Source organism: Anolis carolinensis, chromosome 4 (assembly GCF_035594765.1).
Source record: "Anolis carolinensis isolate JA03-04 chromosome 4, rAnoCar3.1.pri, whole genome shotgun sequence".
NCBI lineage: Eukaryota > Metazoa > Chordata > Lepidosauria > Squamata > Dactyloidae > Anolis > Anolis carolinensis.
This window is the reverse complement of record NC_085844.1, coordinates 62,741,127-62,754,513: the sequence shown is the minus strand read 5'-3', so window position 1 is coordinate 62,754,513 and position 13,387 is coordinate 62,741,127. Positions and strand designations below refer to the sequence as shown.

The window sequence follows — 13,387 nt, the reverse complement described above, 5'->3', positions numbered from 1 at the left end:
CTGAAGTGAATGGATTGGAGGCCACGGTGCTGCTTGGCCTTAAACATCTCAGGAGACTTAAAAGTTAACATCTGTTTTGTATTTCGCATTTGTGGAAGTGCTTGTTCTAGTAAAATGAAACTTTTAGCTAGTTAGTGACAAAAGAAAATAAAAATCCACCTTAGAAAGAGAAGGATAGAAAGATTCTGGATGTATGAATTCAGGGGACCCAAACCACAAGAATTTTAATTGCCATGGCATATAAAGACTTCTTAGTTGACGACTGTGTAACAGAAGGCCTATTTAGTTATGTTTACTTTAGGCAGTGTAGCAATTAAGATTTCTCTGTACAGGAGCTATTCAGTGTGGGGTTTTTTTTTCTTTTAAGTTGACAGAATTTTAAAGGCAGAACTACTCTTTGCTTTTTGTTAAATTGTTACAAGCATCCATTCTCAAAGTTAAATGTTCTCTTTCCATTTTTATAGCTACATATCTCCCACTTAGAGTACCCAATTTGAATCCAATTGACACTGCTATTGTTCAGTGTCATTAAGTGCTCATGAGACAACCAAACATTTGTCTTAATAAACTAAGATGGGACAGGCCCATCTTACCTGTCCGAACGTATCTCCCCCTATGAGCCTTCTAGAACTCTTAGATCATCGGGGGAGGCCCTGCTCTCGGTCCCACCAGCCTCGCAGGTAAGGCTGGTGGGAACGAGGGACAGGGCCTTCTCGGTGGTGGCTCCTCGGCTGTGGAACACCCTCCCCAGCAACATACGGCAGATACCAACTCTCCTAGGCTTCAGGAAAGCCTTAAAGACATGGTTGTGCACGCAAGCTTTTAGTGAATGAGAACATGGACTTTACATGACCTGTACGAAGACTTGAGGATTCTGGATGAATGGATTTTAATCTTGGACATTCTTAAAATTTTATATAATGTGGTTTTATTTTGTAATGGTATCTGTTTTATATGAACGGTTGTTTGTAGATTGTTTTATATGAATTGTTGTTTTTACATTGTTTTTAGGCATTGAATTTTTGCCATTTACTGTAAGCCACTTTGAGTCTCCTCGGAGAGAAAGGCGGGGTAAAAGTGATGTAAATAAATAATAATGCCAATCTTTTGCCACTGAACTGTTAGGTAAAGTTAAAGGTTTTCTCCTGACATTAAGTCTAGTTTTGTCTGACTCTGGGGGTTTTGTTCTCATCTCCATTTCTAAGCCAAAGAGCTGGCATTGTCCGTAGACACCTCCAAGGTCATGTGGCCGGCATGACTGCAGGGAGCGTTGTTATCTTCTCATTAGAGTGGTACCTATTGATCTACTCACATTTTCATGTTTTCAAATTGTTAGGTAGACAGAAGCTGAGGCTAACAGCGGGAGTTTACCCCACTCCCCAGATTCAAACCACCGACCTTTTGGTCAGCAAGTTTAGCAACTCAGTGGTTTAGTCCTCTGCCTCACTGGGGGCTCCACTGAACTGTTATATTCTTGTATTTTAATTTTTCTCTTAAATATTTATATTCATATACAGTGTTCCCTCACTATTTCGCAGTTCGCTTTTTGCGGATTCACTGTTTCGTGGTTTTTCAATAAACTCTAAAAGAATATTATAAATCATAAAAAATTACAATTTACAGCCTAAGGAAGGGAGGAAGGAGAAGCCGAAGGGAGAGAAAAGGAGCCCAAGTGGCAACGGGAGGAGGAGGAGGCGATTTATCAACACACGATTGGTTGATAAAGACTTAAAATAGTGTATAACTACTAAAATAATGTATAAATATATAGCGTCCCTACTTCGTAGACTTTCACTTATTGCGGGTGGACCTGGAACCTAACCCCTGTGATAAGTGAGGGAACACTGTACTGTTTATTTGGTAAATTGTATCTGCATTTTATACAAGATGGCTCTGATTATTTCTATTCTGTTGTTGCACTGTTCTATCTCAGCCTATGATGATGATTCAGATATCTGTTTAAGAAAAATGTAGACTGTTTAGAATTTTCTTTTTTAAAAAGGTCCTTTCCTATGTTAGTTTATTCCGTATTTGGCAATACAGCCTGATGTGAATGGGTTTCTACTCCATCGGAAAGATCAGATCAAGGGATGCTCCTGGATTCAACTGTGCTCCTGGATATCCAGGCGGATGCTGCGGCCAGGAGTGTCTTTGCCTGGTGGTCTGGGAAAAAAAAGATTTCTGTATTTGTGAGCAAAATAAGAGCAATATCCCAAATCTACAGAACAGCAAGATCTGCATTGGACCAACGAAAATGCACAAAATAGATTGTGCAAGCTTTTGCAGCTCCGCTGCCTTCTTCATCAGGCAAAGGTGTTAAACATCATAATTGGGGGGGGGGGGGGGGATAGTGATGCTAAAGTAATCTTTGATAATATCAACATTGCTTAATACTTGCAGTTTTCTTGATACAGTATATTTTGAAGACTTCGTTACATGTCATCATTGTGAAATCTGATTTTAAAAACTTTGTTTATACTTTGTTGTTGTTTTTCATCAAGATGATATTGACTTATGAATGACAGACCCACAAGTTTCCTGGTTATCAGTTGCAGCTGTACCGGTCTGGCCCCATCTCCCTCTTTTCCTACTGCCTTCCAATTTATCAAACATTATCAACTTTTCCAGTGAGTAATGACATCTAATGACTAAGCATGAAATCAGAAACACTGTGTTCAGGACAATTCTGATTTTCATATTTAATCATACATCTTTATAGTTGACAATCTTCACTCCCAACTTTCTAAGTTTTCCTCTGACTTCTTGACTATTAAAGAAAGTTGCCCCATCTCCCTTATTGGCACTTTTGAGATATGTTGGTGTTTTTCTAACATATGAGACAGCTATATGTTAGCAAAAATAGAATAAAATTTATAGCTCTCTGCAGTCTTATCTTGCTAAAACTTTCCATATTTTATCCATGAATAAAATGAATCAAGGAAAATATAAATTGGTTGCAAACCATAAACGAATACAAGAACCCAATAGTCTCAGTCCCAGCAATATAATTTTGTTTGACCTCTCTACTGTAGTTCCACTCTGTTTGTAACTCAGATCTTATGTAATTCAATTTGCACAGTGCCTTCCTACCTAGTTTTTTAACCTCAGCAGATTCTCTCCCGCTGAGGTTAAAAACAATCTCTTTTCTTGTTGCGTAAGTTACACAAAGAAGGGGGCTTTGCATGAAAAATGTAGCCTACAAAGTGACCCCTAATGCCATATAGACAGCATTTCAGCCCTAAGAAATACAAACAAAGGAAATATTTTCTCTCCTTATTCGTGTTATTGGTTTTTGTTTGCAAATAAATATGTTTGTCAATTCAAAAGTGAAATGGTGTCAATAACTCACAAGAACTGGCCAGACTTTTTGCTTTGCCAAACCCCCACTCCAGATAATTCATTTTATTTATAAATTTATTTGTCATACTCAGGGAACTAAATATATTATTTTTTTAAAAATCTAGATTGAATTAGCAATGGTCTGGCAAAGATGTTTGCAGTATCTTTTTAAAAATAAGGTACAAAAATCTGTATTTTAGAAATAGGTTGCGAGTTCTTGTTTTGGCTGCTATGTTCATTTCCAAATGATATAATAATGTTGCCTCAAATACCTTTAGAAAAGTGAAATAGGATTGGGTGTGTGTATGGTTCAAATCAGTTGGAAAAATATGCAAGTATTTTGCTGACAAAAGTAGTTTGGCTTAAACGTGAGAGGGGCCCTGATTGTTTAGACGCAACACCTACTTGGTCCTGTATTCTGCTCATCCCAGCATCCATGAAAAGCCCACAAAAAGGAGATGAATGCAGTGGCACTTGTCTTCTTGTGCTCCAAGTCCCTAGTAATAGATAGCTGTCATCACAAGCCCCGCTGGGGCTAACAGCGGGCGCTCATTCTGCTCCCTTTGGTCCGCAAGTTCCGCAGCTCAGCGCTTTAACCCACTGTGGCACCAGGGGCCCCCATATAAATCTTACCTTAACGTTTTCATGCATTTCCATGAAATGTAGATGATAGAAATACCAATAGCTGTGAAAAGTAGCAGCGCACTACAAATAAACCATGCCTCTATGGTCCTTCGTGAAATGTCTAAACCGAAAAGAAGACAAACATCAGATTGCTCTCTTTTCTAAAGTTGTTCTCTTTCTTGAGGTGACAAATCTAAGCCAGTTGTTGCCCAGGCCGGTTTTTCGTGGCTGAGAATATTTGGTAGTAATACGGCAGTCCCCAAGATGAGCACATAACAGAAGCCTCCAAGAAACATCCTTACTGTTTGGTAGGCAACTGGAAGTACTTCTGTTAAAGAAGCTTCAATATGAGAACACCAGGCATGGAGAAATTCTATGAGGTCATAAAGGTCTACTGATCTTTATAAGAAGTGGTCTATGATGTCACGTATACATCAAGGGAGCAGCCTGAGAGAGAGAGAAATAAAATTCTTACATATTGCTACTCGTAAATGACAAACAGTTTGGGAAAGTATGTTGATATCTTACAAATCATGTTTTTTTTTAAAGGCTTTCATGAGATACTGTATGTTGTGCTTCTATAGTAAAGGTAAAGATAAAGGTTTTCCCCTGACATTAAGTCTAGTCGTGTCTGACTCTTGGGGTTAGTGCTCATCTCCATTTCTAAGCCGAAGAGCCGGAGTTCTCTGTAGACACCTCCAAGGTCATGTGGCCGGCCCCGTTGCCTTCCCACTGGAGCAATACCTATTGATCTAATCACATTTGCTTGTTTTCAAACTGCTAGGTTGGCAGAAACTGGGGCTCAACCGGTTCCCCGGATTCAAACCGCCTACCTTTCGGTCAGCAAGTTCAGCAAGTTCAGCAGCTCAGCGGTTTAACCCGCTGCGTCACTTTACCTTTATATCATCTTTTTGTTCTCTGAGCAATGTTCTATGCATTAAAAGCACACACACACACGCACAATAACTAGAGGTTGCACAATAGAGCCCACACTAATAAGTAAACTAAAAACACTAGCAAGATGTATTTTGGATTTCTGTTTTTTAAAAAATGTTGGTGTACTTACACATACATGATGAGACATTCTGGAGAAGGGACCCGACTAAATATTAAATTCATTTATGTTTCATATGGCCTGAAGCTAATTTTATATGCAATCATTTAAATCAACTGAACCATCAGAAAACAAAGGTGTCACTATCTCAGCCACCTATTCGGACAAGTATAACTTATTTATTTAATTACCCTATTTTTATCTGGCCCTTTTCATTCCAAATGGGACTCAAAGCAGCCTTATATGGTCAATTCTAGTGTTGTGGAGATTGGACCAGAGTCCTTGCATATTTACGCTGGATGTAGAATGGAAACAGTTGTTGTTGTTGATGTTGTTGTTGTGTGCCTTCAAATAGTTTCCTCCGGACGTTGACCTTAAGGCGATTCTATCTCAGGAGGTTAGGAGTATGCAACGTCCCCAAAGTCAAACAATGAGTTTTCATGGCTAAGCATGAATTTGAACTTTGGTCTCCAGAGCTGTAGTTCAACAGTCCAACCCTATGCTACACTAACTTCATGAACACAGCCATTACAAACCATGAAATCTCTTGTTGACTTTAGGTCACTTTGGTCAGAATTTAAAACATAACTGAAGACCCATGTCTTCTGGCAAACCTACCCAGTCAATATTTATTCATGAGCTTTGATTTACAATCTATTGCTACTATATGTCAATTCCATATCAGTGTTTGGTGCAAGTTGTTTTATATTTTTGAGTTTTTAATCTATGTATATTATATATATATTATGTTCACGTGTTTTTGACTTTGTTGTATGCCACCTCAGGCCATCAGGAGAGATGGGCAATAAATAAAATGTATTATTTATTTATTTATTTGCATCATTTCTATCCCGCCTTTCTCACCCAAAGGGACTCTATTATTATTAAAAGGACACATAAGCACATTTATATTGAAGAAGAGGAAAATAATGATTTAATCAGAGTTGAACAGTCATATCTTAAATGACAGTTTGATGTAAAGATTCAAAAACATTTAAACTATTGAGGCCTCAATTAATGTAATTTTATTGGTATCTCGGCTTATACTGGAGTCAATGTTTTCCCAGTTTTTTGTGGTAAAATTAGGTGTCTCGGCTTATATTCGGGTCAGCTTATACTCGAGTATATATATTTTAATACTTTAGTACAGTACAATTGCATTGCTTTAATTTATATTGTGTCACATTTGCCATCCCACCCCTGCAATAAAAGACCAGACAACAGTGTGGATTGAAACATGGCCAAATTTATTTAAAACATCTGAATTAACTTTACACCTATCTATCCCTTTCCCCTACCCCCCCTTCCCCCCTAACTCTCCCAACCTCCCCAGCCCCCCCCCAAACCTTTCTACCTTTCACTAACTCTCATATTCCTGTTTTTCTTTCCTCCTCCGCTCCCCTTTTTCTTTCCTGCCTTTCCCCTTTCTCCTCTTCTGCCTTCCTTTTGACCAGAATCTGAGCAGGAACACTTTGGGGTTGAAACCTTGCCCTCCATTTCATAGATATTTCTTCCTGTTGTTAATTGAGTTTTTAGTAATCTCCTCTGCATCCATTGGATCTCCTTAATGCCTTTGTTGATCTCAAGGGTGTTTTTCACTAACTGCTCCAGCATCCGTTCATTTTTCACTTCTGCAGCAGCTGGTATCTTGGTCATGGCCTGGCTGGGCTGGGAAAAATGACAAAACAAGATAATTGTTTTAACTTAAGGCAAAAAATAGAGGTTTATCAAAATGGCCATTTGGTTTTACTCTCCCTATCTTTGTGTTTCTTAACAGAAGCCTGATGTGTAGATAGTAAGCATAGACTAAAGTGACATTTTCTCAAAGTGTCAGTCTGCTGTTAAATCATAGAATCATAAAATAGTAGAGTTGGAAGAAACCTCATGGGCCATCCAGTCCAACCCCCTGCCAAGAAGCAGGAAATCGCATTCAAAGCACCCCCGACAGATGGCCATCCAGCCTCTGCTTAAAAGCCTCCAAAGAAGGAGCCTCCACCACAGTCTGGGGGAGAGAGTTCCACTGCCGAACAGCCCTCACAGTGAGGAAGTTCTTCCTGATGTTCAGGTGGAATCTCCTTTCCTGTACTTTGAAGCCATTGTTCCGTGTCCTAGTCTGCAGGGCAGCAGAAAACAAGCTTGCTCCCTCCTCCCTATGACTTCCCCTCACGTATTTGTACATGGCTATCATGTCTCCTCTCAGCCTTCTCTTCTGCAGGCTAAACATGCCCAGTTCTTTGAGCCTCTCCTCATAGGGCTTGTTCTCCAGACCCTTGATCATTTTAGTTGCCCTCCTCTGGACGCATTCCAGCTTGTCAACATCTCCCTTCAACTGTGGTGCCCAGAATTGGACACAGTATTCCAGGTGTGGTCTGACCAAGGCAGAATAGAGGGGGAGCATGACTTCCCTGGATCTAGACGCTATACCCCTATTGATGCAGGCCAAAATCCCATTGGCTTTCTTAGCAGCCGCATCACATTGCTGGCTCATGTTTAACTTGTTGTCCACAAGGACTCCAAGATCTTTTTCACATGTACTGCTGTCGAGCCAGGAGTCCCCCATTCTGTATCTTTGCATTCCATTTTTTCTGCCGAAGTGAAGTATCTTGCATTTGTCCCTGTTGAACTTCATTTTGTTAGTTTCGGCCCGGTCTCCTCCCAGAATAAATACAGGGAGGAGACCTGTAAAAAGTGCTGTAACCTTTCTGTAAGGTTCTTCTTGCAGGCGTAGAGAACAATGCAAATACATTTTCATTAGAAATATGTAAATAAGATAAAATATGTGAGACACTCAAATGAGTGGACCATACTGTTCATTGTAAAATGCATACATATAAATCTTAAGGGTAAAGGTTTCCCCTGATGTTAAGTCCAGTCGTGACTGACTCTGGGGGTTGGTGCTCATCTCCATTTCTAAGCCGAAGAGCCGGCATTATCCATAGACACCTCCAAGGTCATGTGGCCGGCATGACTGCATGGAGCGCCGTTACCTTCCCGCCGGACTGGTACCTATTGATCTACTCATATTTGCATTTTTCGAACTGCTAGGTTGGCAGGAGCTGGGGCTAATACTGGGTGCTCATTCCGCTCCCGGGATTTGAACCTGGGACCTTTTGGTCCGTAAGCCCAACAGCTCAGCGCTTTAACACACTGTGCCACCAAGAGCCCCCATATAAATCTTACCTTAACGTTTTTCATGCATTTCCATGAAATGTAGATGATAGAAATACCAATAGCTGTGAAAAGTAGCAGCGCACTACGAATAAACCATGCCTCTATGGTCCTTCATGAAATGTCTAAACCGAAAAGAAGACAAACATCAGATTGCTCTCTTTTCCAAAGTTGTTCTCTTTCTTGAGGTGACAAATCTAAGCCAGTTGTTGCCCAGGCCGATTTTTCGTGGCTGAGAACATTTGGCAGTAATATGGCAGTCCCCAAGATGAGCACATAACAGAAGCCTCCAAGAAACATCCTTACTGTCTGGTAGGCAACTGGAAGTACTTCTGTTAAAGAAGCTTCAATATGAGAACACCAGGCATGGAGAAATTCTATGAGGTCATAAAGGTCTCCTGATCTTTATAAGAAGTGGTCTATGATGTCACGTATACATCAAGGGAGCAGCCTAAGAGAGAGAGAAATAAAATTCTTACACATATTTACATATTGCTACTCGTAAATGACAAACAGTTTGGGAAAGTATGTTGATATCTTACAAATCATGTTTTTTTTTAAGGCTTTCATGAGATATCGTATGTTGTGCTTCCCAGTCAGATCCCAGGTTGTGTAGGGCTCTAGCAAAAGGCATTTAACTCAACCCAACAGCATAAAACTCATCCCTTTCCCACGGGCATGGGCAAAGTTCAGCCCTCCAGGTGTTTTGGACTTCAATTCCCACAATTCCTAACAGACTATTGGCTATTAGGAATTGAGGGAGTTGAAGTCCCAATTCCTGGTGGGCTGAAGTTCGCCCACAACTGCTTCAGCACATGGTCCCTAAACTTGATGACTTCAGTCTTTAGCATGGTTTTTTGGAATTCACTTTTGCTTATTTCCAAATGTAGCTACCTTGGACTTTGAGGAACGACACATCACCAGTCTTCTGGAAGATTACTACAATTCGGGGAAATGTATTTTGAATACACCCATGAAAAGAAGGTACAGCAAATGTTTCTAGAAATCCAGATAATCAGAAGATGAGTGCAGCCTCCTCCATGACATGTTATATTTCTGTCTCTGGGGAGCTGCTTCTTTAAACCTGGGGCAGAGATTCTGCAACCCAGAAATATCGGACTACATTTCTTAAAAGCCCTAGGCAGAATAGTAAAAAGTGCTGGGAGTTGCAATTCAACAACATCTAGAGGTCCAGCCAATTTCCATCCCAGTTTTATGTAGAATCATAGGGTATTCAAGCATTCATACCCCCACTTACATTTTAAAGTGATGTAACCCTGTTTAAATCTCTTTTCTGACCTTGCTGTTATCTTAATATAAAAATGAATTAGCCCCCCCCCCCTCCCATATATATCAAGCCAGCAAAATTCAGAGTTAGGCAGTTTGTGGACTGTGTTGGGATTATTTTTCATGAAAGCATATAATTAAAATATGTAGCACTAAATTTTTGAACAATATGTATGCATCACATTTTCTCATCCCTTCTGGTGCGTGTGTATTCATCACTTTACTACAATCAATGTTATGATTGAGCCTCATGGCTCTGTTACTGGCAGACGTGGGCGTAAGACTCCTCGAGAGTCAGATACTCTCGAGGAGCGAGAAAGAAAGAGACTGCGAGATATCTTTGCAGCACCATCTGACGAAGAGTCTTTTGAGGGGTTTACGGAGAGAATGGAGGAGGGGCTGGTTAGCTCGGAGGAGGATGAGATGGATTGGACTCGGGTGAGGGAGGAATTGGGTGCCACTGGCAATGATGGGATGGAAGATGAATGGGGACCTTCAGGATTAGACCCATGGACAAGCTGGAGGGATGGGACGGGATCCACAGCTGGGGATGTTGTGGGGCGTAGTCAGAGGTGTTCCAGCTCTGATGAGGAAAGTGATGAGGAAACGCCCGGGTTAAGGAGGGCAGCTGATAGTGATGAGGATTTGTAACTGGCATAAAATGAGGCTTGGGAGCAATTGCAAATTGCGTTGGGCAAGGTAATCTGGACGAACGCTTGGGATCTGTGTGGGACGCTTTCCTGAAGACTGGTGTGTTTTCGTGTGCTGATACGTAAGTTGTTTTGGAATTTGGGGTCAGACGGCGGGAGGAATTGTGTGGGCTTTTGTTTGTGCAAACTTGTGCTTAATCTCATTAGCTTTGACCTTCCGTCGTCTTCTTGACGGATGCCATCTCCTGCTTTGGATTTCGGACTGAACTGACCACGGCTTGACTTCCCCCTACTCGGACTTGGTGAAACTACAAACGTCTGCTTCTGGCTTGAACTACGGAAAGGAACTGGGTCTACTCTTCTGCTTCAATCCTCGGCTGATCTGTGTGTATTGGAAATCTTGCCTGCTGTGTGGAGGAGTGACTCAAGTTACTCAAAGCACAGTGCTGGCAGCAGAGAGGAATCTGCTGCCAATTAATTGCATTCTTTTGAACACTTTGTTCCCCGGCTTCTGTTTTGTTTATCCCCAGGCTGAAGCAAGCTGTTTTGTTTTTACCCGGATTAAACTCCGGTTTAATCCGGTTTATCTTTTGAACGTTTTTCCTTGCCCCTTTTTGCTTTTAAAGGCTAATACTGCCTGGCCCTTGTATTTTACGGGCATTTTGAGTTCTGTTATCCAATAAACTCTGTTATCTTTGATCTTGTGGCGTTCTGTCTTTGACAATCAATGAAGTAATCTCTGCGCTATAAATTTGTAGACGCTATTATATATCCTCTGATAAGGAAGAGTCTTGTTAAACTGGAGATAATAACATTACATTTTGACTTGTGCCTTTCTGGATAAGTGAGCTGGTGGCTATCATTTCAGTCTATGGTGAGTCTATTCCAGGTTTTGGTGCAAACTTTTAACATGCTATCCTTAAAGTACCTTGGAGCCACGATGGTGCAATGGGTTAAACCCTTGTGAACTGCTGACCTTAAGGTTGCTGGTTTGAATCCGTAAGATGGTGTGAGCTTTCGTTTATCAGCTCTAGCTTGCGGGGACTCGAGAAAAACCTCCCAGTAACACATCCGGGCCTCCCCTGGGAAGCAACTTGCAGTATGTTCTCAAGTCACTTCTGACATGATAAAAAAACACCCTTAGACTGCTCATTTATATTTGAGACCAAAACATAGTAAATTCACTGCCCCATTGACATGTGAATTTTCAGTAGAAAGGTGATATCTCGAGGCCAGAAGTTCTATGTTGTAACCAGAGGCCTCCCATTCAAAGCCTGAACTCTTGACTATATGCAGAAATATCATTACCTGGTGATGTATTTTTATGTTTGAAATAGCTGAAATTTGTAGAAGCCTCTGTGTTAGACTATTTGAGGGGTAGAGTTCTCACAGCTATGGTTCTCACAATCCTTGCTGATCCTAGACATGAAGAAGAAAAGGCACTGAAAAATGCGAAGAAGAATGGAAAGAAGAACTAGCTGTCTTGGCATATTGTTGCAAGTTTTTTCCAATGCTTAGACCCTAGGTCTTTCACATATAACGCAAACAAATAAATACATGAAAACCAGATTATTAAATGCAATATAAAATACACATTCAAATCCTATATAAATCATTAAAATGCTACACATATCAGTGTTGAGATACACCCTTAAAATACTACATACTGCATGGACTAGCACCTACATAATTATAAACAAAGTAAAACCAAGTAAATACAGCATTATTAAAACTTAAGCAGGGAACATCTTGGATATAAACAGCCACTATTAGTTAAAAGCATTCCTAGTAAAGTCAACTGCAATATCAGAAATTAATCTTGCCTGGATTTTCTGTGCTGTCTTGGCATATAATATCAGTACTTCAGAGGCTCTTTGGACACTATTTGTGTTGGAGGTGAGATGCCCCAGCACAGAGACTTTAGCTTCTGAACTTCTCTTAGTTTTGATTTTTCACTGTCACTACGTAATCACTGCTTTAGAGAACTTACTTGGTCTCTAAAGTCTAAAGCAAATGTAGTAATGAACTGTGAAATAAAGAATCAGTCTGCTCTCAGCTGTTCAAGAGAGCCAAAGCCACCTATTAAATGGCTTAAATAATATCCTTTTCTATTTTTCTTTAAGGAGGTCTTACAAGGGAATAGTTAAGAGATCAGCTGTGATAATAGTAATATACTTGCAGGATCTAAATATGAAACAATTTATTTTACAAACACTGTACTGCTGGCACATGAGAGAAACGATTTACAAAAACAGACATTCAACATACCTTTGTGCTTATCAGACCTATTTCATGAAATGCAGTTTCATGTGTCACCAGACCTTGACTTTATTTCTGGCTGAATTGGGCAGAAAAAGAATACAAGGCTTGTATCCCAAGGTATGTGTCAATAGCTCTGGTATTTCTCTAGGTCTGAGGAATTTAAGCAGCAGCTTTGCAGAGGCAGGCGGTAGGTGAAGCAGAAAGATCAAGTGTACTTTGACAAATCACTGTTTCTCCCACCGGTCTCTGAAGCACAACAGAGGATCAGTCTTCGAAGCATTCCCAATGAGGCCGGTTCAGCCTCTTAGCATGAAAAATGTTTTCCTGCTGTAAAATAAGATGCAAAAGCATAATGCACAGCAATGATTTTCACAAGCCACAAGTGGGTTTGTTGCATTTTATTTAGGTTTTCCACTCTACTGTTGAAGCATTGGCCCCCATAGACCTGGCAGCTTTTTAAGGTTTACTGAGGTTTACAGATGGCATTTCTTTCCCCTGTAAGTCCTTTTGTATACTGGATGATACCACTGTTATAGAAGATGATTTCACCCGCAGAAATACTGATATTATTTTGATGTTAGGGAACACTTAACAATATATAGTAATATCTAGTAACATCAGAAACACAGCAAATAAGTATTCAGTAAGCTGGTTAGTAGCCAGATGCAATAAATCACTATAACTGAGAGGTCATGAGTTCGAGGCCAGCCCGTGTTGGAGTGAGCACCCGACCATTAAAACAAAAAATAGCCCTGCTCGTTGTTGACCTAAACAACCCGAAAGATGGTTGCATCTATCAAGTAGGAAATTTGGGTACCACTATGTGGGGAGGCTAATTTAACTAATTTACAACACCATAAAAATAGTCCAGCAGCATTTGGAATGAGGAAGTCGGCATCACAGTGGATGATGAAGCAGCTGCTCCCCCTGTGGCTGGATATGGCATAAAATGTTTGCCTTGTATGTGTACATTGTGATCCACCCCAAGTCTCCTTTGGGGTGA

The 13,387-nt window shown here is 40.5% G+C and overlaps 1 long non-coding RNA gene across 2 annotated transcripts; it reads right to left on the bottom strand.

The window, feature by feature from the left end:
* Nucleotides 1-6,347: 6,347 nt before the first annotated feature.
* Nucleotides 6,348-12,054, bottom strand: LOC134298916 (uncharacterized). 2 transcript variants are annotated; one of them, XR_010006038.1, is made up of 4 exons: nucleotides 11,431-12,054; nucleotides 8,492-8,636; nucleotides 8,198-8,310; nucleotides 6,348-6,685 (listed from the first exon to the last, which is right to left on the bottom strand). It is a non-coding gene; the product is annotated as an uncharacterized LOC134298916 (long non-coding RNA). The 2 variants fall into 2 exon arrangements; XR_010006037.1 differs by having other exon boundaries at nucleotides 8,198-8,636.
* Nucleotides 12,055-13,387: the final 1,333 nt, after the last annotated feature.